This window comes from Cebus imitator, unplaced genomic scaffold (genome assembly GCF_001604975.1).
Source record: "Cebus imitator isolate Cc_AM_T3 unplaced genomic scaffold, Cebus_imitator-1.0 Scaffold45, whole genome shotgun sequence".
Classification (NCBI taxonomy): Eukaryota; Metazoa; Chordata; class Mammalia; order Primates; family Cebidae; genus Cebus; species Cebus imitator.
In genome coordinates, this window is record NW_016107360.1 from 13,529,640 (window position 1) to 13,554,669 (window position 25,030).

Consider the following 25,030-nt stretch of genomic DNA (forward strand, 5'->3'; position numbering starts at 1 on the left):
TTGTATGCGTCCATGTAGTATAAAATCATAGATGACTCTGAGGACCCCATCTAGCTCAAAAGTTAGATATGGAGCTTCTTGAGAGCGGGGGATCAGACTTGTCATTCAACCATCATGATCCTTCATAGCGCCTCAAGTATAGCAAGTGTTCTACAATGCTTGTTGGATAAATATGTACTGATAACAATAATTATGAATGATCTCTTATTCCATGCTAGGTATCCAGTGCTTTCATGGGTTGCCTCAATTAACCCTTAAATGAAACCTATAGGGTAGATGTTATTCTATCCCATTTTACAAGTACTGCAATGGAAATACTCAAACTTGAGTTGAATGGAGGCAACGTGATCTCTCTGAGAACCAAGTCTCTTAAGCACCTTGCTACATGGCCTCATTTCTGCCTGTAGACTGAAGTCAGGCAATGAGGAAGCTGGAATGCAAGGCTAATAGGAAGGGAAGCATCAGTGTGGTGGTAATGCTGGAGAAAGGGATGATCCCGAGGTGTAAGAGACAGGGCTTTGAGGTGAACTAGGAGGTCGGTTTCACAGAAGTGAGCTCCCCAGACCACTGGCATCAGCATCCCTTGGGGACGTTTTAAAAATGCAAATTCAGCCTGGCGTGGTAGCTCATGCCTGTAATCCAAGCGTTTTGGGAGGCCAAGGTGGGTGGATCAGAAGGTCAGGAGATTGAGACCATCCTGGCCAACATGGTGAAACCTCGTCTCTACTACAAATGCAAAAATCAGCCAGGTGTGGTGGCACATGCCAGTAGTCCCAGCTACTCAGGAGGCTGAGGAAGGAGAATCGCCTGAACCTGGGAGGTGGCGGTTGCAGTAGTGAGCCAAGAATGCCCCACTGCACTCCAGCCTGGGTGACAGAGCGAGACTCCGTCTCAAAAAAAAAAAAAAAAAAGCAAATTCCTGAGCCCCATCCCAGACTTTTTGAATCAGAAAAGTTGGAGATAAGGCCCAGGAGTTTGTATTTTGCTAATGCCTGCAGGGGACTCTGATGTCTGCTAATACTTGAAAACCACTGCTGTGGACCAGCTTCAGGGACTTTGGTTTTGCCTCTGGAGAGTGCTGAAGCTTCTAGTTTTCTCACTGTTGAGATAAAAAATGTTATATCTGTAGCAATATTTAATTCTTTGCTATTTTCAAGGTAAGCCAAGACAAGATGTTTGCTTGGACCGGGAGATTCTAAGTATCAGATTCCTTCTTTCTACCTTCTGTTCAGTCTGTAACCTGAGGCCCGTCACTTAAGTCCTTTTGCCTGTAAAATGTGGTTAATGACGCTGTGCTCCCATATTGGGATAGCCAGAGAAATGTGTAATTAGTGGTTGTGAAGCATCTGGATCCCAGAGCGCCGTATAAATGCTATAGGATAATAACCAGTTTATGGCCTTAAATGCCGCCTACAACTTGACACATTTAAAATTTCTTCTCTGGATCGTAAAGTTTAAAGTTAATTTAACAGTTTGGTATTTGCACTTACTTTTTATTCATTTTGTAGCCGGAATGTTGTTTCTTTGTGCTTCTTCCCTTCCAGAGAAAATGGGTAAGACAAAAAAAAGCTTAAAAAAAATCAAGACCTTCAGAGAAAATAACCTCTCCAAAAGCATAATGTTTGATGATCAGACATGGATTCTATAGACGTTTTGAACAGAAAGTTGAGATACTCCATCGGTGCAAAAGTAATTAGTGTATATGAAAATGCTATTTCTTTGAGACTCCAGCCTGCGAGTCTTTGAAGAGTTCATCTTGGGCAGCGTCTTCATTTCTGCTCATCCTTGTAACAGTGACCCTCCTCCTTGGATCTGGAATCCAAGTGATCTGAATCGTTTCTTTTGACGTGGTCTTTCTTTATTTAACTTAGGTAAACACTTCCTTTTTTAGGCAAGACTGCTTGTCTTGTGTACACGCTCATTGTAGGATTGTAGATTAGATTTACAAGAGTACAGGCTAGTTCATTTTACTCCAGTTCGAAGTCTTTTTTTCTTTCCCCTTAGTCTCAAGCTGATGAATGGCCGAAAAAGACTGAGATGAAGATACAGCAAAAGCATTTCTTTTGAGAGTTTAACTAGGGCTGAGTTTATATAGAGAATGCAAATGTGGATCAAAAATCAAAGAAAAAAAAAAAAAAAAAAAAAAAAAAAAAAAAAAAAAAAAAACAAGAACAGCAGAATAGGGCTAATCCAGACCCTGAGTCAACACAGAGGCTAATTTATAAATCGAGTCTCAAATAAACAGGCTTGTTTCTCCTTGTGCCTTATGCTAGAGGTCAAATGCTTACAATAGCCTAAAAAAAAACAAGTTGAGACATGTTTTCGTAACTGGAAATTAAAAAAAGAAATTCCACCATCTGCTGATGAAAAGTTTTGCGAAAGCTGCTGTCACTTCTGAAGAAATATCTCTAAATTCTTCAGAAGATAGTCATGGTGGTTATGACAGCTAAAAACCATTTGGGGCACCATTAACTGATTATGAACTACCTGAAAAATCATGCTTGTCCTTAGAAGGGCCTCATGGAAATCTTTTAGCAGTTTCACAACTGTCTGGGGTTATTCATTGCAAACTGAAAAATGTTGCTTTTTCAAGTCCAGGTACGTCAAAATGAATGGGACAGCAGATAGACTGGAAGGGAAAAGGAGGAGGAAAAAGAGACTCCCTCCTCTGCATTTTGAGGATCATTGGCTGAACCCAAGAGTGGCTTCTGTTTCTACTGAGCTTGATCACGATTTGCTAAGCACTACAGTGAAATGAAATGTAGTATGGCTGGCAAATTATGAGTGCTGACAGCAAACAGACAGGAAGAGTTTAATTCCTCCTTATCTTCCACAATAGCATTAAACCTTCAGATAAGGAGGAAAAAAAAAAAAAAGGACAGTGTGCCCTTCATAATAGAACATGGCCCAGCCAGAGATTTTTCTAATTTTTTGATCACCTGTCTTCTCTGAGCCTGTCTTTTCTTATCAGGTGTAAATTATTTATTTGCAGCGTTTCTGAAATTGCTATAAGAAGATCAATAGAAAAGTGGTGAGGAAAGAATATAATTTCACCGCCCTCACTTCTCTGAAAGCTGGCTATTCTCGAGCTGTGTGTACTTCCTGCCAGCTTGGTAATAATTAATGTACAGTGTGTCTGTAATCTGCAGAAACAGATCAAGAAATAAGTGCATTTTTATCATTGTTTGGAGGATCCTAAAACACTTTTAATATTATACTGTTAAGTCGGCAGATCTCTACAATAAAGAAAACATGGTTGAATTAGATCATTTAAAGTTTCCTCTTATAATCCTTAAAACAGGGACTATTGTTTTTCAGAGAAGAAATTTTTAAAAAAATAATAAATCTGGATGACAGTTTTCTGTGGTTTCTTACTTTTCTGAACTCCCAGAGCCCTCACTGCCTGGACTATTCATATCTTACCTTTCAGGATCTATTTTTATGTGCTTGTTAGTTCTCTTTTTATGCTAAAAACTGACCAGATTATAAACTCCTTGAAGGTAAGAATCATCTTCTATATTTCCCTATTTCTCAAAGGAGCTAAGTCAACAGCTAGTCAAGGTGTTGTAACAGGATTTTATGTGTTTAATCACATTTACTAATCTAACCCATTTCTTATTGAAATAATGTGTTCTGCCTCAGTGTATGTTAATATCCTAAAGCCATCTTGAAATGTATTATGTTTGCCAGTCTCTTTTGTAAAATAACCTTGGCCTCATTCAGCATACTGGTTGGTAGTGAAGTGCTTCAGTACTGGGCTCTGGGTGTATAAAATTCCTCAAGGACCTAGAAATAGAAATTCCATTTGACCCAGCAATCCAATTACTGGGTATATATCCAAAGGATTATAAGTCGTTCTACTATAGGGATACATGCACACGAATGTTCATTGCAGCACTGTTTACAATAGCAAAGACCTGGAACCAACCCAAATGCCCATCGATGGTAGACTGGACAGGGAAAATGTGGCACATATACACCATGGAATATTATGCAGCCATCAAAAATGATGAGTTTGTGTCCTTTGTAGAGACATGGATGAACCTGGAAACCATCATTCTCAGCAAACTGACACAAGAGCAGAAAATCAAACACCACATGTTCTCACTCATAGGCGGGTGTTGAACAATGAGAACACATGGACACAGGGAGGGGAGCACTACACATTGGGGTCAGTTGGGGGGAAATAGGGGAGGGATGGTGGGGGGTGGGGAGTTGGGGAGAGATAGCAAGGGGAGAAATGCCAGATGTAGGTGATGGGGAGGAAGGCAGCAAATCACACTGCCACGTGTGTACCTATGCAACAATCTTGCATGTTCTTCACATGTACCCCAAAACCTAAAATGCAATAAAATAAATGGAAAAAAATAAAAAAATTAAAAGACAGGATATTGTACCATTGACCTTCATCCCAGTGCACGGGGTCAGATTGGGTCATTTCTGTGTGTGTACAGTTGGGAATTGTTACCACTCTAAGAACATTACACAACTGGACAGCATAAGAAAAACAGAGTCCCCTGCTTAGATGGATATTTATTTATTTATTGCAATTAATAAAGAATTCACAAAGGTGGCCTTTCTGAAACTTGTCTTTTGAGATTAAATTTGGCCACTGATTGTCCTTCCAGAGACAAATTCTTGGATGTTGTGTGTAAGGGTGTGTTTTAGAAAAACAAAGTAATCATTTAGCCTCAAGAACATATCATTGAAATTCTTAGAAATCCCATAATTGCAGATTGGTGCAGGCATATTATATGAAGAAAAGGAAAACAACCCCCTAACTCTGAAGCCTTGCTTATGCTCAGAATATGTCACAGAAAAGTAAAGGGGAGAGTGTTGGTGGTGGTGGTACTGCTTTTATTTTTAGAAAAAGCAGAGGCTCAGATGAAAGTCTCCTTGATTCAGCGAGTCCATTTAAAGGTGTATGGTAGAGCATGGGAAGTTTATTACAGATGTGAAATTACGCAGTACGTAACAAGGATCAATGTTTATTCACATTCTGAATTTAACCCATTTAAACTTCCCAGTGGGGAGTGAATTTGCTGTTTTGGCATGTGGGCCTGAAATTCTCCCTACACTGCCATGTGGAACAGAGACAGAGTTATGGAAAACGTGGAAGGTTGTCCAAGCTCCCTCTCCTTTTGGGCAACGTATTTGACTCCAGTTTATAAAAGGCAAGTCAGATCATTACAAAAATAAATTATCTTAGTCATACTCAGGTCTTGTCTTAGCCTTTGCTGTGGTCTACGGGGTGATGGAGGACATCTGTCAGGGCCCTGTGGGGACAGAGGGCACACTCAGACGGGACATTGAAAAGAAGTTAATGGATGGTCTGTTGACAGAGGTGTCGGCAGGTCAAGAGAACTAAGAGAGTCTGAAGCACCCAGGGGTGGCCAAGAGTGGGAAGCCATTCCCATCCCTGGGCCTGAAGTGGCAACAAGGGGAAATCGTGTTACTGGAGCCTGGGGACAGCTGGAGCCACAGAGAGGAGCTGGGACAGTGGTGGCTGTGGGGGGTTGAGTCTGCTTCCTGAGCTGCAGCATGGAGCAGGGAGACAGCAGCACCTCCAGATCTCTTCTGCCAGCCCCCGCCTTTCCTGCCCCTGCCTTCCATTGACTGAACCCAACCTGAAGCCAGAGGAAAAGAACTGAAGTAGTGCAGTGGGTAGAGGTCAACCCCCAGCACTGAAGAGACCCCTGGAAGAAGTAGACACCACCCCTATCAGGGAATCAGTTCTTCCCTTCAAAATTAGGAGATGATGAACAGTGATTTTTCATTGAATTGACTGGGAGACGGAGGGAGGACAAGGGGTGGCTAAAAGAAGAGAAGTGCCATGTTCCCCTAAGAGACAGAATTTGGGTGAAGATTTGGCTTGTGTGATCTGAAAAAAAATATATTCTAATATGGTTTATATCCATCCAAAGGAGAAAATAAACAGCCCCACGGAGCAGTGGTTAAGAACCCCAGCAGTGGTGCGAGACTGTCCAAGCTCCACCCAAGCTTGGCCCCTTACCAGCTGGGCTGTCTGGGGCAATTTTCTCTCTGAAGCTCTGTTTTCTCTTTTTTAAAGTAGGGAAAATGATCGTGCCTACCCTGTGGGGTTCTTGGGAGGCTGAAATGAAAAGATAATTGTAAAGTGCTTAGCCCGGAACAGAGTACTCTACGTACAGCTGCTAGCTGCTAATATAGACAGTCCTCGACTAATCATGGTTCGACTTACAAATTTTCAACTCTATAAGGATGCAAAAGTGGAATGCATTCAATAGGAACCATACTATGAATTTTGAACTTTGATCTTTTCCGGGGCTGCTGATATGCCCTAAAATACTCTCTTGCGATCTGGGCGTGGCGGCAAGCCGCAGGTCCTCGTCAGCCACATGATCTCGAGGGTAACAGCCCATCCTCTACAGTTTACTGTGTTGCCAAGTGATTTTTGCATAGTGTATTTTGTGTTTCACGTCCCATCATGTCTACAAAATGTCCATCTGTGTAAAGTATGCAACATTTTATGGTAAAACAGGCTTTGTGTGAGATGATTTTGCCCCACTGTAGGCTAATGTAAGTGCTCTGAGCATGTTTAAAGCAAGAGCCGTAGTGTTTGGTAGGTTAGGTTTACTAAATGCATTTTTGAATGATGATATTTTCAACTTACAATGGGTTTGTCTGGACATAATCCCATAGTGTACAAATGCTCCGTAGTGTACAGATGCTCCTTAACTTCTGAGTTAAGGAGCATCTGTACACTATGGAGATGAAGGCTCAATGTTGGCTTGTGGTCATGTCTAGGAAGACATCCGTCTCTTTGCACAGGGAGTCAGAAACGGGGTGAGGATAAGGGTGTGGGGTATTCACTATCATTGAAAGGAAATATGGGCTGCAGTGGGCTGAGAAACACCCACCCTCTCTCCCTTCTCACAGCTTGGGGAGAGGCTTGCTTCTGTATCCAACAGTGGTAGTCCGTAAAGCCAGGAAGCAGGAAGTAGAGAGTAAGTGAAGGATGCTAGGTTCCCAGCAGAACAGAGCGGGCTAGGGGTGTGCAGAGCAGCATGGGAGCAGGGGAGGCACATCCTGGTTCTACATCTCCTTCTCCACGGCTGTCCCACACTGGGCATCGGTGGAGGACTATGCCACCACACCCTGACCCGCCCTTTTCTGAGCCCGCAGCCACTGGAGCTTCATGCCAGGGCTCCCATTGAAAGGTGTCTCGAGGCCCTCAGAGCTCAGTGTCTTACTCTCAGAAAATGACCGCGCTCTGGAGAGGAGATGACACAGTGAGTGGGAGAGGCACATGCAGCTAAGTGCATTTCAGGAAGAAATTGGGGTCTCTTGAGGAAAAAGGATCCGAAAAAGAACTACAGATGAAATTGAGTGCTTTAAGTTAGCCTACTCTATTTGTATAGTTTTAAAAATAAAAACTGGAAGCAGGTTGGATGAACATAATGCACTAGCAGACTTGGGAATTAGGGGCAGAATGCTGCTCTAAATTCATGAAATCATGGCACAGTTTCATACTGAACGCAGTCTCTTCCTACCACTAGCGCTTTCCTGGCTGATTTCTTCTCCAGCTGGAGACGTCTTTCTGGTTTTCCAGTTTATGCTCTACCCTTACCCCAACCCACCCATAAAGCAGTGACTGCCGGAAGCAGTGTCTTTCATAGCGGTGAGTTCTGGATTTTCAGTAATAATGGCCAGGAGTCAGGGACGCAATGAGTGTGTGTGAGCTAGTGACAGAAGGGTAGCTGATGATAGAAAATGCACAGTGCTGTGCATGGAGACCTGCAGTCCTGGACGTTTTGAAGATTACCTGGCTTTTGAAGCTGGTTGTGAGTTGTGTAGTCCTAGCTTCTTGGGAGGCCAAGGTGGGTGGATTGCTTGAGCCCAGGAGTTGGAGACTAGGAGTTCAAGTCCAACCTACAACATAGTGAGTCCCTGTCTCTAAAAAAAAAAAAAATTAATTAGCTAAGTATGGCAGTGCACACCTGTAGTCCTTGCTACTCCAGAGGCTGAGGCAGGAGGATCTCTTTAGCCCAGGAGTTTGAGGTTACAATGAACCATGATTGCACCACTGTACTCAAGCCTGGGTGACAGAGCAAGATTCTGTCTCAAAAAAAAAAACAAAACAACCGCAAACCAGAAAGCCTCCTTGCTTTTCAGAATGCTTGAAGTGAAAACAACAGTCCAACCCTTCTACCTCCGCCTTCCTCTCCCTCCCACACAGCCTGGCAAACTCCTACTCATCCTTCACTGCTCAGCTCCAATTATCATCTCCTCTGTGAGGTCTTCCTTACTAGCTTCCCACTCGCCCCTGCCAGAAGCCTGGGTCTTGTCTTCCGGCACCCACCACCTTTGCGTGCACTCCGCCATAGACTCCCTTCTGCTTTTTCCCCTCTAGAATCGGGAGCTGCTTCAGGGAAAGGACTTTGTCATCTCTGTGTACCCAGTGCCTAACTTGGGATTGGGAATGGAGTGATGGGTAAATGTTTGTTAAATGGACAGCGGAGAACATGAACAAATGATCTTTTATCAAGGCACAGGTGTGTAAATATACAATTCCTCCTTATGACCGTGCTGCTGAAAATAGATAAACAGAGGGTACCAGTACAAACAGCCTCAGAGAGGAGCTAACTCTTAAGGAAAGGTTTGTTTTAATATTTAGTTTCAGACTCTGGTAGTGGAAGCAGGAACTTTCACATGCTGTGATTAGGAAGACAAATGTCCCACTGTGCAGACAGCAAGAGGATATGACTGCCGCCAGCACGTGGTACAGCTGTCCCCAACTCTATGAAGACATGCGACACTCTGATAACAGCGGAACACAGGAGGGGGTCTATTCTTCTCGCTCCTTATGTAATGTGAATACTTTCTCCTGCGGAAATCATTGGGACCACTTGTTGTTTGCCTTACTCTTAACCCTTTAATTCTGGACCTACTGATGCTGTCACCCAGGCTGCCACAGGGTGACAGGAAGGCTTTCCTTCCTGCATACATTTGTTCAAGCATTTGGCGTGGAAGTGATAAATGCATGCTAATGCAGAGCTTAATGTGGAGCTTTAAATTAGCATCTTGCAGGTTGTGAGGGATTGCTTTGGCTGTGGGGTCCTTACTCTTGCCTCTTCCTGTACATCACAGACACACTTCCCGTGCTGTTTGTGGCTCTGTGGTGTAGTTGATGAGGTGTCTGAAGTGTTGCTAATGCATGCGTGTGTGATCTTTAGAAATATTTTCCCTGAAAGAAGTTATTTTTAAAGCAAGTGATAAGAAACCACAGAACACCAAAACCCAGAAGGAGAGGAAAACCGGAAGCTCCCAGTCTCAGGAGGCTTCAAGAATCAGAGCCAACTAGATAGCCTGACTGGGCCCCGTCTATTTTTATTGGTCTTACAGTAAGGGGTAAGGTTTAGGTTGGAAATAGAGGAAGGCAGGCTTAATATGCCTAAAGAGAGACTGAAGTAACAGCCTGAAGGTTGTGAAGTAAATGAATTTAATTCTTACGGTAAAATCGTATAGCCCAGTCTTCCCAAGAAGACTACTGGGTATACATTTTATTGGCTGTAATTTATTCTTATGGGATACAAATGAGTTGGCCAGCTTTGGGCAAGGTACCATCCTCTGTGGGCTTCAGATTCCAGGTCTGTACAATGGGATGAGAGTACCCACTTCAGAGTGCTGTTTGGAAATCAAGTGTGATGATATATTTGCAGTCCTAGGACATTGCAGGGTCCAGTATCAGAGACAATATTCTATAATGAAAAAAGTGGTTTTCTGAGCCGGACAATGCTACACTTGAATATTCAGCTCCACTGTGTATTAATTATGTGATTCTGGCCAATCTCACTACTCCTCTGTTTATTTGCCTGTGCGATGGGACTAATACTACCTGTTTTATAAGCTGGTTGTGAGTTTTGTTTTTTGTTTTGTTTTTGAGACAGAGTCTCCCTCTGTCACCCAGTGCAGTGGTATGATCTCAGCTCACTGCAATGTCCACCTCCCAAGTCCAAGCAATTCTCCTGTCTCAGCCTCCTGAGTATCTGGGATTGCAGGCGAGTGCCACCATGCCTGGCTAATTTTTGTAATTTTAGTAGAGACAGGGTTTCACCATGTTGGCCAGGCTGGTCTTGAACTTTTGACCTCAACTGATCTGCCTACCTTAGCCTCCCAAAGTGCTGTGATTACAGGTGTGAACCACCATGTCCAGCCCTGGTTATGAGTATTAAATAAGACACTGCATGTGAAACATCTAACTACTTAATGTAATGAAAGACTATCAAAAAGGCTAAGATATCTATATTACACCTGTCAAAATTATCTTTCAAAAAAGGAATGTTATCTCAGATTTTATCTTATACAAAGTCTGTCATACTATTGGGTTACACAGTTAATTTATTTTGAATCCTCCATGACATTTTAGAAAAGACACAGTAGACTTGAAATGACCTTAATCAATGATAGTTTTGAACCCTCGTAGTGGTCACTCAATGGAATCATTTTTTAAAAAGGAAGCTAAGAAATTTAATGTAGGTGTATTTATATTACAAGTGCATGTAATTGTTAAACATCCTTTTAAAAAGTTTGCTACATTCCTTTTTTTAATGTAAATGATATAAAAGGGTATAAGTAAAAACCAAATTGGCCAGGCTTGGTGGCTCACACCTGTAACCCCAGGGCTTTGGGAGGCCGAGGCAGGCAGATCATGAGGTCAGGAGATAGAGACCATCCTGGCCATGGTGAAACCCTGTCTCTACTAAAATAAAAAAATTAGCCGGGTGTGGTGGTGCATGCCTTTAGTCCCAGCTACTCAGGAGGCTGGGGCAGGGGAATCGCCTGAATCCAGGAGACGGAGGTTGTAGTGAGCCGAGATTGTGCCACTACACTCCAGTCTGGCAAAAGAGCAAGACTCCATCTCAAAAAAACAAAAACAAAAACAAAAACAAATCTTCCTACTTCTCCTGACCCTCCTCCACCCAGATCTTCTCTGCAAACAGACACAACCTCAGCCCTTTGCAGACTCTTCCAGACCTGTTTCATGTACTGAAACTCCAAGCTATACTTCATTTAAAACATTTAACATCTTGGAGAATTTTCCATATCAACCACCTCATTCTTTTTATGCCTTCACAGTATTCCATAGCAGATTTTTGAAGATCACTTTTAAAAGCAATATAACAATATTGCTTTTTGTTAGTTATATTATAACAGTGCTGGCGGGGCACGGTGGCTCACACCTGTAATCCCAGCAATTTGGGAGGCCAAGGAGGCAAATCATGAGGTCAGGAGTTCAAGACCAGTCTGGCCAACATGATGAAACCCCGTCTCTACTAAAAATACAAAAATCAGCTGGGCATGGTGGCACATGCCTATAATCTCAGCTACTTGGGAGGCTGAGGCAGGAGAATCACTTGAACCTGGAAGGTGAAGGTTGCAGTGAACTGAGATAGCACCACTGCGTTCCAGCCTGGGCGACAAGAGCGAAACTCTGTCTCAAAAAAATTATAATAATAACAATACGGTAGATAACAATAAAATATATATGCCAATATAACAATATAATATGGCTCTGTTGTGGAGACGACCTTCAAGATGAACACAAGCCAGCTGCTCTTATGTAATGTGCATGTGTGACGTGACTGGATAAAATGTCCATGGCAGCATTTGTACAGTGCCTTTACAATTTTTTTCTTTCAAAAAATTAAGGAATAAGCAAGTATGATGTGCTGTGGGAAAAAGAAATGTATTTGATGACTAAAAATCATTTGAAGCTGAAATATACTCATAGAAATCAAAGTTGTTTCACGAAACATGAGTTCAAGAAAGCAATATTTCTAAATTTGTGTATTATTTTACGCATGAGTTTTAATTTATGCAAACAACTGAATTAATGAATTCAAGTAGATACACATATTTGAAGTTAAGTATTATGAGTAGGTATCTGATCATTTCCTTTATGCTGTGGAAAGTTTTTATATTCAGAAATCTTTTGGGGAAAGATTGCATCAGGAAAATGCACACTGCCTTCTGCTGGGGATTGCTGAGGGGGTCTCAATATTTAGCAGCTTTGTTCTGAACAAACGGAAATCAAACATTGCAGAGCAGGCCCAGGCTAAAATGGCATTCTCATTAGTAAGGGCAGGTAGGCAGGCTGTTAGCCAGGTGTGCTTGCTAACCAGTGAGCCTCCAAATTAAGCAGGTTTACCTGTCCTTCAGTTGCTACAGAGCTGGACCACCAGGAAGGCAATCCTGCACCACCTGGATGGTGCTCCTAAGGGCTGGCACACAGCCAGGAGACACATTGCTCCCACCTGCTGAGGGAGAAAATACAGGACAAGATAGAGGCTGGGAGTTCACCTACTGAGTTTCCTTCACAGGCTAGGAGTGTATTTTGGCATGAAGCATGTCATCATTTAGACTAATTCTCAGCACATATATGGGACATGCAGGTAATTCCCCAGCACATAAAGGGTTATTTGTTTCCTTAAGGAAGGAAGGATGGCTTCACTGCAACTGCTGGCACCCCCGTGCTGCCTTTGAACCTTCAGGTCAGGAGGAGCAGCTTCGGTCACAGGGCCTGGTTAGGGAGAATGCAACCGCTGGGAGACTGGGAATTGAAGGCGTCTTGGAGCTCCCCACCAGGAGAGCACTTACAGAGCATCTAGCCCCATCTCTATATTCACAGATGGGAAAACCAAGGCCCAGGTGGGTCAAGGTTGAGGGAGTAGCCCCAAATCACCAGAACTGGGAGTGGAGCAGGGGCAAGAAACCCATTGTCGTCTTTGAGGCTTCTGCTTGGCTTGTTGATGAAAGCACGGTTTTCTGCCTTGCCTGTGACCCCCTCCCCTCCAGAACTCCCTCTTCACATGTAGAGGCACAGCCTGTGGCCCTCTGATAGTCCAGTTCCCCTGCAGCGGTTCTGATTTCAGCCTGTAAGACAAGCAAGGATGCAGCAAGCATGGGCCAGAGTGACTGGCTGCCGACATGATATGAATTACTACAATTATATTAACCGCACCAGTTGTTATGAACGGTGCCAGTTGAGAGAAATGACTCTGCTAGGTCAGAGAGCCCATTTGTTGCCAGGCCAGCATTGAGCGCTGTACCCCTATAAATAGAGATCAATAGTATCTCTACTGATCATGGGATCTGGGGAAGAGTTGCACGTAGTACCTGATAGTCAGAACGTCCTTAAGGAAGAACAGGGAGGGACAGGAAGAGGCAGGAAGGAGAGAAGGATGGAGGGAGAGCGGGAGAGGGCATCACAGTTGGTGAGATTTCACTTTATTTGTTCTAAAAGGTGGCAGAAAATTAAATAATGTCATGAGTTTTTTTTCTAATTCTGTAGTGCTGTTTTTTTGTTTTTGTTTTTGTTTTGTTTTTTTGTTTTTTTTTTGAGAGGGAGTCTCACACTGTCACCTAGGCTGGTGTGCAGTGGCATGATCTCTGCTCACTACAACCTCCACCTCTCATGCTCAAGTGATCCTCCTGCCTCAGCCGCTGGAGTAGCTGGAATTACAGGCATCTGCCACCATGCCCAGCTAATGTTTTGTATTATTCATAGAGACGGGGTTTCACCACGTTGGCCAGGCTGGTCTCAAACTCCTGACCTGTTGATTTATCCTTCTCGGCCTCCCAAAGTGCTGGGATTACAGGTGTGAGCCACCATACCCAGCCCTCTAGTGCTGTTTTCTACAGTGTTCAAATCGTGTTCTATCATTGAGGCAGAACAGACATAAGAAAGAACTGAAAATTTGACTTTAGCTTCCGTACTGCTGACTCCCGCTTGGGACTAGGGTTATATGCAGAAAAATCAACAGATTCCAGAGCCAAACCGATCTGGATTTGAATTCTATTTTTTCAGCAACCATGTGCCCTTGGGAAAGTGATTTACTCTCTTTTAGTTCCCTCATGTCTAAGAGAGAAAAACACATACCCTCATGGACCTCTGCTCCGTGCTTCCTGGGTACCCTGAACTGGTCTCTCATAACCCTTTTTGTAGTCTATTACAATCACTTGTTTGAAGTTTGTTTGCCTTCGTTGCTGGACTGAAGGCAACTTGAAAGCAGTGACTGGATCTGCCATGGTCATAGCTACATCTTTATCCTGTGGTACAGTGCCTGGCACCTAAGTATTCACTGAAAGGATGGTTGGGTAGATGGATGGTTGGATGGCTGGATGGTTAGATGGATGGACAAACAGGAGAAAGGATAGAGAGATGATTCGGGAAAGTTGTAAAGATCTCAGATAACGTATGGAAGGGGCCTACCCCAGAATCTAGCATAAGCAGGCACTTAAAAATTCCTGTCCACTTCTGGTGGAAGACCCCACCTTCTTCCATCTCTGTGCTTCAGGACTGTTTGACTTCAAATATACTATGGCCAAAAAAGTCTTACTTTGCTGGCCAGTAATAACAATGCCAGGGGCATGATTTATGGGTTGCTTTAATGAGAGGTTTGTTTATCACTGCCACAAGCATCATATGTCTGAGGAGACACAAATGCCCACACTGAACTCAAGATGCGCCAGAAAAGATATCATTATAGTAGAAGAAAATGGTGGCTCTTCTAATGGCAAGAGTGGAGAGCTGACTGGGGATACATCTAGATTGTCTCCGTCTCTAAGAGCTGACCTCTTCAGGAAGGGGATGAATAAAGGAATAACTACCAAAAAATAACTGAGTAAAATAATCTTCTATCTCTGTTCCAGCAGCACTTTAGGTGTGATCTTGGCCTATAACATTCCACTTTCTACCTTGTGTTACGATGATGTGTACACGTGGCCAGGGGCCGGATGCTCAGCAGGCATCAGTTAGTGCTCATTGAATGAATGAATAAGTTGATGTCTTATTTCATCTCCTAATTCCTGTGGTTAGATTCTGCATCTTGCCTTTATATCTGTACCCATGTCTAGGGCACCATTTTGTGCCAATTAGGCTGTAAGCTCTGGGTAAATATTTGTTGGATGAATAAATGAATGCCCAAAAGAATTTCTTCTGGAAGAGGGCCAGGAAGACATTCCTTTGATGAAAATAGTTTGTGAAGAGGCAGGGAGATACTGGAAGGAAGAATGTCTGGGGAGGAGAGACAGGCCTCTAGGCTGCATGGAAGTAGTGGTGGTGAGGTTGCCTCTAAAGAAATAGCAGGGGAGGAAGTGTGTGGGTGATGAAAGAGGAAATTGTCCACCAGGAAAGCATCTCCAACCTGCTATGAGAAATCTGTATTTGTAAAAAACGTATAAGCAGCAAGTGGGGAGAGGGTGTTGGGAGAGAGGAGACCAGGGACATGGCCAGTGGTTTGGCAAAGGTAGTGACCATGGTAAACAGAAAGAGCTCCCGTGTGTTTTCTCTCCCTCAACCCCTTGTCTCCCTGTATTGACACCCTTTCCTTCCATTTCTCCATCAAAACTCCCTCTTACAAACTCTGTTTTCTCAATTTCCACTTGCCCTTCAAATCACTTGCCTGTGGCTTCCACCCACACCCCATGGCAAGGTCATCAGAAACCCCCACGTTACTGCAGCAACGGCCCTCCCCATGCGAATCTCGCTGGAGCAGCTGCTGACTCTGTTAACCACTTCCCGCTTTTTAAGTGTCTTGTGCTTTGCCTTTCATGTCACCCCAGCTCGGGGTTTCTCTCCTATTGCTCTGTTCTCTGCCTCTTTCCCTCTTCTTCGCATTCCTTCAGTGACGGTGCTCCTCGGGGGCTCTGTCAAAGGCCTCCCTTCCTCACTCTGATGTCCTCCCTGTGTCATGTCGTCTATATTACTGGCTACAGCTGCCGTGTTTATGCTGGGATTTCCATTCGTGGATCTCCAGTCCAGGCTGCTTTTCTGAACTGCAGGTCCTTTAGAGACGTTCACTTGGACGTTCCTCAGCCATTGCTTTCTCGCAGGGAAAAGCTGTAAGCCTCACCGTCTGCCAGGCCAGCTTGTCCTCTGGTCTGCCCCTTTCTGTCAATGGCATCACTACCCATCCAGATGCTTCAGCCAAAAACCATTCATCTTCCTCTGCTCAAGCCAGAAGTCATGCTCCCTCCTTTCCTTCCTTGTCCATATCCAGTTTATCATCAAGGCCTGCAGATTCTGTCTTCTCCATGTCCTTCAAATCCGCCCCATTTTCTCTGTCTCCACTGACACCATTCAAGTTCAGGTCATTGGTGTCACCTTCCTCGGTTACTGGCCAGTCCCTTGAGTGGTCTCACTGCCTCTTCTCTTTTTCCCATCTTCTCATCTTCCAGTCCACTTTCACTTTCAACTGCAGTGATCCTTCTCAAATACAATCTGGACTGTGTATTATCCCTGCTTGCATCTTCCCTTCCCTCTGGAAGAGGTAAGTCCTTAGCATGGTTGTAAAACACTTAATTATCTGGTCCTTACTTATTTCTTTAATATAATCCCTCACCCCTCCAAAACACCCTCTGGCTACCCACCCAGACACAGCAGAGCCTGCTTCAGCCAGCAAGCTGAGCCACTTCTGCCCCTCAATGCCATGTCCTGTCTTGCCTCTGGTCCCCACAGGCCACACCTCAGCCTGTGTATCCTCTAAGAGCCCATTCATCCATATAGACACTCCTTACTGTGGACTTCTGCAGTAGATGTCTGGGCAATAGCGTACCTGCTTGACTGGGTTCCGTGTGCTGTGGTAGCAGAACTTGCTCTTCCCTTTGTCTTTGGGGACTTTAGGCCTTGCTCTTAGGTTTCACTCCTCTGAGACTGCTCTTGAAGGACCCTGGACAGGGCTAGTCAAGGCAGAGATGATTGGTCAAGGCATGGGAAGAACCTGATTGCCCTGTCCCATGCAGCCTTCCAAAGGCTGAGGAGTCCTACCACCATCAATGCTCATCATATGCATCTTCTTGCTATGTTACATACAGTTACCTCCTTACCCATTTGGGGCCCTCGAAAGAATACAAGTTTTGGATTTCTGTCTTTTACTTATTCAACCCTGTGAGCACCTGCTGTGTCCTGGGATACAGCAGTCAGGGCCATTCCAGTTGTGCCATTTGTGCCCAGCCGAGAGGGGGAGTAGGGGCTGAATATGGCCTGGGCTCCCCTCATGAGGTCACATGCTCTGGCCTGGGGCTCTGTCCCTCAGAGGAAGCATCTTCTTTACACACAGGTACTGTCAAATTGCCAAGCTGTACACCTGCCTGAAAAAGACAGCTTTTTCTAATTCACAAAAAAGTACCCAGCAGGCTAAGGGTGACCCACACATTGGAGGACAAGGTAAATGAGGCCCCTGCTCTCACAGTGCTGTCTGTCTAGCATGGGAAGACAAACAAAGAAATACATAACCACACAGCAGAACATTTCAGATGGCAGAAAGGCTCTACAGGATTGAAGAGAGTATCTGGGGAAACGCTTTAGGTTGGCTGGTCCAGGAAGGTGTCTCCAAGGAGCCGGGAAATTGAGGCTAAGATCCCATGACTCGGAAGCCAGCCGTGTGCCCGTGAGAGGGGAGAGACTGCGTGGCAGGCCTAAGACGGGAATGATCTTGACGTGTTCAAGGAGTAACAGAAAAACCAGAGTGGTTGAGGACTAGAGGGTAAGAGGAGGGACAAATGTGATGGCCAGGGAGAGGTGGCCAGGGGCCAGATCGTGCAGTGTCGTAAGCCCTCTGTGCCTGTTCACTGTGTTGTGCCCAAGGACAGGCTCATTGCATTTATTCAGTAAGCACCTGTTGAGTGGGAGAATCTCATCATGCCTCCGTGTACAGAATAAGTGGCTCAAGACAGAAGCTCCACGTGGCCCCAGTGCCCCCTAGTGACCACAGACTCCAGCCCAAGGCCCTCCATGGCTTCATCATCTTCAGAAAGTCTCTTCCTCCTCTTGTTTTTGGGGGCCAGCCTCAGGGTCCAGCAATAATTCCTAGAATTTGTCTTACTATTCTCTGCTAGTAGGACTCAAACACTTTGAAAAATCCCTGATATGAGATTGGTAGTCAGACCAACAGCAGGCCTTCATCCCTTACCTAAGCAGAGTTTCCAAAGAGAATATATGGGTGTCTAATTTCTCAGGGGAATGCAGGGAAACTGCACAGGGGACAAGCAGTAGCAAGCAGGCTCTCTAAAAGCCTTCAGATCTGGACATTGTGCAGCAGTTAGGATGATCTCCAGGTAGCCTTCGCAGCTCAGGCCTGGCACCATTTGCCCGTGCTGGCCTGACAAGATCACAGCTACAGGCTGCACACTCTGTCCACAAGAACATGCTGCTGAAGACCCAAGCGTGGGCATAATGTGTGTGTCAAAGACATATTGCAGCCTATGCACGGACACAGCATCCTACTCCTGCTGTTGTTTGCTTTCAGTTGGATCCCAACCCATTCTGGGCCCATTAAGCTAATCACCCAACAAATTCTGAACTATCATCTCATCCTGAAGCTGTTCCATGGCTGATTGCAAAACCTGTTTTCACCCAACTTCCCTGGAAAAAGCCCACTACAGCCCATTTACAAATGTGTGCATCAGTAAATCAAATGTAACAGCACAGACTTGGCTTTTCTGGGAGAGGGGATGGCAGAGGGAGGAACCCAGTCCTTCCCCGCTCTGTTTCTTAAATGATTCCCTGATGCCATATACACAGCTTTATTTGAATTATTCTGAAAAATAGGTCTTCGGCTTCCTTGCTAGATCATTCTCTACATCAGTGAAGCTTTGGCTCCTCTCATTTTCCACAGCCTCTGACTGTGTTTTTCTCTTAGTCTAGTCATCCTCCACTGAGCCAAGTGAAGGAATCTGGCTCTCCGGGATGTTTGCAGGTATTTCCTCTTCAGTTGTCACTTAGCCAAGTGGAGCACATGTGTTCTTTAATTTTTCTTCATTAATCAGTCTCCAAATTCCTTTGCACTTGCTCCTCAGGTGATTCCATCAAATCAACATGTTTCTGGAGCTAAAAATGCCTGGAAGAATACAGCCTTCCAGCTGCAGCCACCCAAACGTGTGGATTCGCGTATGTTCCCCGCACTCCATGCCCATATGTTTCCACAGGTTCACTTCCAGGAGTGTTCTGTGCCTCTGTTTGCTTCCCTGCAAATGCATACTTAGTCCCATCCATGAGTTTTCTAACCGAGTCTTAAGGCGTCAAAAATTAAGATGCATATTGTTAACAGCCCAGTGTTGGTGAGGGAGGGTGTGGAGAAATGGGCATTCTTGTACCCATTGCTGAGAGTTTCAGTTGACTTTTTTTTTTGAAGGCTGTTTTAAAATAAAATGACCTTTTAAAATAAAAAATACATAGACTCTTCACCCAGCAGTTCAACTTCCCCAAATCTATACTGCACTTATAGGCTACTGTAAACAATGCTACCCTAATATATTAGTCCATTTTCACACTGCTATAAAGACTATCTGAGACTGGGTAAAGAGGTTTAATTGACTCACTGATCTGTGTGGCTGGGGAGGACTCAGGAAACTTACAATCATGGCAGAAGGCGGAGGGAAAGCACACACCTTCTTCACAAGGTGGCAAGAGAGAGAGCAAAGAAAGAAGTGGCACTTTCAAACCATCAGATCTCGTGAAAACTCGCTCTCATGAGAACAGCATGGGGGAACCCACCCCCATGATCCAGTCACCTCCTACCCGGTCCCTCCTTCAACACGTAGGGATTACAGTTTTCAAGATGAGACTTGAAGTGACACAGACCCAAACCATATCATAGCCCAAAGTGAAAAATAGCCTAAATGTCCATCAGTTAGAAATTATAACATATGTGAACTAAGTATATTTTGCTATACTCATGTAATGGAAGGCCAAGCAACAGTTAAAGAAAGAAAATAACGTAGATCTATGTGTACTGACATGGGCAGATGCTGCAGAAATACCATGAAATTCAAACAGCAAATTGCAGAACAGTATGTATGGTATGAAAGCATTTTTGTAAATTTTTATTCTAGCTATTCACAGAACAAAATCTGGAAGGATTCACACAAATCTGTGAATGGCGCTTTTCATTTTCCTGAGGTTGAGGACTTTCTACAGTATACATTTTAAAATTATTGGACTTTTTCTGTTTTTCAGCAATGGCGTATTACTTTAAAGTTCAGTAAAAACAACAGAAGTATTACTTTATTTTTGCTATGCTCTTGATCCAGAAAGATTTGCTTTTATGCCACCTACTCCCTATTGCCCCATTGTCCCCTAGTCTTTTTCAGACCGGAGGAGCTTTCTGTGGACTAATCCCAGAATTCCTTGTTTTCCCCCAAAGACCAGAACAGCAGCACCATCCTTTTGGGATTTAGTTAGCTTTAGCACACAGGCTTCTCTCAAGGTGGCTTTCAAGTTTTAAACTGTACTTCCAGGCCCCTTTAACCAGCTTTTCTTTCCTCCTCTTTTCTTTTCTTTCTTGACATGTTCAGATTCTTTGGATTATTTCAATGGTCTTATTACCCATTTTTAAAAGGTTTTAATCCTTTTCTAAGAATCTCTATTTCCCCTGAACACCCTTTCATGAGAGGAGACACCTGTTTCCCAGCCTGCTTAGAATTACTCATTGATATTTGCTTCACAGAATTTTTAAAAGAGGGCCAAGGGAATCAGACATGGCCTTTTGCTGCAGAAGCAACTGTCCTTTGTCTCACTCCTAGCTCTTCCTGCATGAACACTGTACATGCTGTGTGTGTTATTACAGCAATTACTTTTGTTGGGTCTTTTTATATATACTTTATTTTTGAGGTGGTGGTTTGTTTGGTCAGTGTACTTTTTAAAAAACTAGCACTCCTTCAAATTTGTTTCTCATTTTAATTTTGATGGAAGCAGTATATACAGAAAATTTTAAAATACAAGTGAGCAAAAGAAGAAAAAGTAGAAATCACTTATATTTTTACTATCAGATATAGCAAGTCTTAATAGTTGGGTTTATTGCCTTCTTGAGAATTTCTGTGTAAATGAATATTTACCTTTTCTTAAAAATTAGATTATATTTAATAAATTATTTTATAACCTGATTTGTTAATACTTAACAATGTAGCATAGTTTCTTTTCATTAAATGTAGATAATAACAGCAAGCATAGCATTTACTATATGCCAGTCATGAGACTACACGTTTTATTTTATTTTTTCTCATAATTGATCTTACAAAACATATGTGTGATTTTTTTTGTTTGCAGACTAAGCATTATAAATATTAACCCATCCAGTGCTCATGACAATGCTGTATGTTTGATGATATTATTATTATTTGAGATGGAGTCTTGCTCTGTCACCCAGGCTGGAGTGCAATGGTGTGATCTCTGCTCACAACTTCCGCCTTCTGGGTTCAAGTGATTCTCCTGTGTCAGCCTCCAGAGTAGCTGGGATTGCAGGCATGTGCCACCACGTTCGGCTAAGTTTTTGAATTATTAGTAAAGACAGAGTTTCACCATGTTAACCAGACTGGTCTCGAACTCCTTTTTTTTTTTTTTTTTTAGAAAAAGCACTTTAGGAAACAAAGTCTGTAACATAAAGGGAACTGTTTTAAGTATTGGGGGGAAAGTTGAGATGTTTGATTTATCAAAGACTAAGCCCTGGTCACTCCATATCCAGCTAATGACACTCTGCTCTAAGAGCAAGTTTTGCTGTATTCAGCATCTGCTGAAGAGATGTATTTTAGCTCATCATAGGTCTGTAAAGACACCCAAGTGGTTTTTTTTTTTTTTTTGAGATGGAGTCTTGCTCTGTCACCCAGCCTGCAGTACAATGGCGCAATCTCAGTTCCCTGCAACTTCCACCTCCCGGGATCAAGCAGTTCTCTGCCTCAGCCTCCTGAGTAGCTGGAATTATAGGCGCCCGCCACCATGCCAGGCTGTTTTTGTATTTTTAGTAGAGACAGGCTTTCACCATCTTGGCGAGGCTGGTCTTGAACTGATCCACCTACCTCGACCACCTCGACCTCCCAAAGTGCTGGGATTACAGGCATGAGCCACCGTGCCCAGCCTGTTTGGTGATGTTAGTACTCTCATTATATAGATTTTAAAAACTGGGGCACAGACAGATAAGACAACTTGCTTAAGGTCACACAGCTATAAGTAAGTGACAGAGCTGTGTTTTAAACCTAAACAATACAGTTCCAGAGGCTATGCTCTCAATCACAAAGCTGTAACCCAGACTCTCATTTTCGTGAATAAATGTGTGATGATTATTTAACCACTCTCTTCTTTCTGTGCTTCAGTGGGTTTACTCTTATGCACAGCACAGCGAAGAACATCTTGTTCACGTATATCTTTGTACATGCATTCAATTACTATGTTAGGCTAGATTCCCGTGAATAGAATTGCTGAGTCAAAAGGCTGACACATTTTTTAAAGGTTAGGTACATATTAGTCAAAGTTTTTAATCAATATGCTTTCTAAGCCTCTTTGATCTTTATAATTCATTGTTCCTTCCTAAAAATGTATAACAGTCTTCTGAGTTCAGTATATATATATATATATATATATATATATTTTTTTTTTTTTTTTTAATATGGGGCTTCTTATTCTATTTCCTTCCCTTTCTTTTTTTCTTCAGAATGTTTAACAAAATAATACATTTTCAAAAGGCATTATTCTTTATCTTGTCCGTATTTCCAGTACCTTGTATCTCCTGGACTTTATGCAATAGGGGTGTGTGCACAGATGAAATATGGTCCCACCATTTGGCTTAATGACGATTTTTCACACTACTAATTTTCTTTCTTTATTTCTTCTTTTAAGCTTCACAAATATGTTCTTGAAGTAACATATATAATATATGTTCTTGAAGTAACATATATAATACATAGTAATTTTGTTCTCTTGATTTCAGCATATGTAAATTAGGGGGGACTGCCTGGCAAGGATGGATGATGTGTCAGAGGCCTAGAAGACAAGGCTCTCACCTCTGCCTCTAACTTGTTTTATAACCTTGAGGAAACCACTTAATCATTCTGCATTTCATTTTCCCCATTTGCCAAATGACAAAGTGAACTAAATGACCTTCAAAACCTATTCTTTTTTTTTTAAGTGTCAGGCTAGGCAAGACCCAAGTTGATCTTTGAAAAGTATGGTTTGAAATTAGGGCAAATAGTGTGCGTGTTGGTGGGGCAGAGTTGGAGGCACTAAAGATTGGTTTCAACATATTAAAACTATTTTGTGCTCTGATGCTTGACCAAGGCCTCCTAACAGTGTGCTTTGGTGGTTTGTGAAACATATTTTTAAGGCCAAGGTAATTATAGTTGTTCCACTGAAGCATGACAAATGGCCCCTCACTTCGAATTCTTCTATGGGAAAGAAAAACCTTCCATGACAACAGCCCTGGAAGTTAATTACAGGCTCCAGATCTAGGGGCAAGAACAGAGACAGGCGTTGGCTGCAGTCAAGGGAGAGAAGACAAGAGCACCGGCTCACCTGGGAAGAATCAGGGCGGGGCAACGTCACAATAGCAACTCACTAAGGACATTAGTAGGGCCTGCAGAGAACTTGCTATTGGCAGATGTTGTCCCAAGAATTTCATATACGCTGTCTCATTTAATTCTCACAGTGCCTCTAAGAGATAGGTTGTGAGGTAGATAGTTTTGTTTTTTCTGTTTTACAAAGATGAGTATTGGGAGATTCTTTAAAAAAGAAGCTAGATAACTTGCTTTGAATTATTCGGCCATTAGTTTTCAGAGGTAGAATTTGAACCCTGATTCATTTAAGACATTTAACACATTCATTCATTTAACACATTTGTTTTGCTTTGTTTTCTTTTGTGCCAGGCACCCGTCTAAAGGCCAGGGACACAGAAATGAATGAAGCAAACTTCCCGCTTTTATGGAGTTTGGTTAATAGAGGATGAGACCAGTCATAACAAACCAACAAATCAATAAATAATTTCAGACGATAATAGTGCTATGAAGAAAAATCAGCTCTCTGTGAGGAGGGTGACTGGGTTGAGGGAAGACCACTTTATAGGAACTTGGCAGGGAAAGCCCCTGGGTGGTGACATCAAGCTGAGCCCTATGCAGTAGAGCCAGTGAGCCATGCAGAGATCTATCAGAGGGCATTTTACCTGCAGAGTCCATCAGAGAAAAGGTCAAGGACTTGAAATAACTTGCCTTGTTCTAGGAAAAGAGAGAAAGCCAGTGTGGCTGGATGATAAGTGAAAAAGGGAAAAATGTCTACAGTAGGCAAGCTCCAGATGATGCAGGACCTGTGGGCCATGGTAGGATGCTTGGATTTTATTCCACGTGCAGGGAAGATCGTGGAGGATTTTACACCTGGAAGTGTTGTGATTTCTAGTCTCTGCAGTCAGATTTCTTTCTCTTGGTTATGTTGCCACAAGGAGCATCTGCAACAGAGTAGGTTGTTTCTGTAGCCCACAGCCTAAAGGAGTGTTAACTTAGGGGCCAGCGTTTCAGATGAAACAAAACTCTAGGGTTTCCACAGAACAAGACTGAAATGGACACTGAGACGTCACCTTAGCTGAACTTCTGACTTTAGGTAAGAAGACAGCAGATCCAAGTGGAGCAGATGGGCTCTACTAAAGACCTGAGTAAAGGGGACTTCATCTTCTGTCTTGGGACCTTTCCGGAGTATATAGAAAGTGGTGCTCTAGATACTGAAATTGCTTGACCACTTCTCAATCTGGAGGTTATGCTTGCCTCATGGAATAAACATCATCCAAAATAACAAGACGTTACAGCTTTGGGTAGGTGGCATCTCGGGAATTTGCATTTCTGTGCAATCTATCGTGTGTGTGTGTGTGTGTGTGTGTGTGTGTGTGTGTGTGTGTGTATTTTTATTCTCTTTGGAAAAATATTTTTGAAGATACCTTCAACATTTTAACATAGAAGGCTTGGGCATGGTGGCTCATTCTTATAATCCCAGCACTTTGGGAAGCTGAGGCCCGTGGATCACTTGAGGTCAGGAATTCAAGACCAGCCTGGCCAACATGGTGAAACCCTGTCTCTACTAAAAATACAGTTAGCCAGGCATGGTGGCACACACCTGTAATCCCAGCTACTCAGGAAGCTGAGGCAGGAGAATCACTTGAACCCAGGAGGTGAAGGTTGCAGTGAGCTGTGCCACTGCACTCCAACCTGGGTGACAGAACAAGACTCTGTCTAAAAAAAA

General features: G+C 43.3%; 1 protein-coding gene across 2 annotated transcripts in view; it reads left to right on the plus strand.

The window, feature by feature from the left end:
• CHN2 (chimerin 2) overlaps positions 1-25,030 on the plus strand; it is a 313,846-nt gene that overhangs the window by 132,961 nt on the left and 155,855 nt on the right. The window lies entirely within an intron of this gene.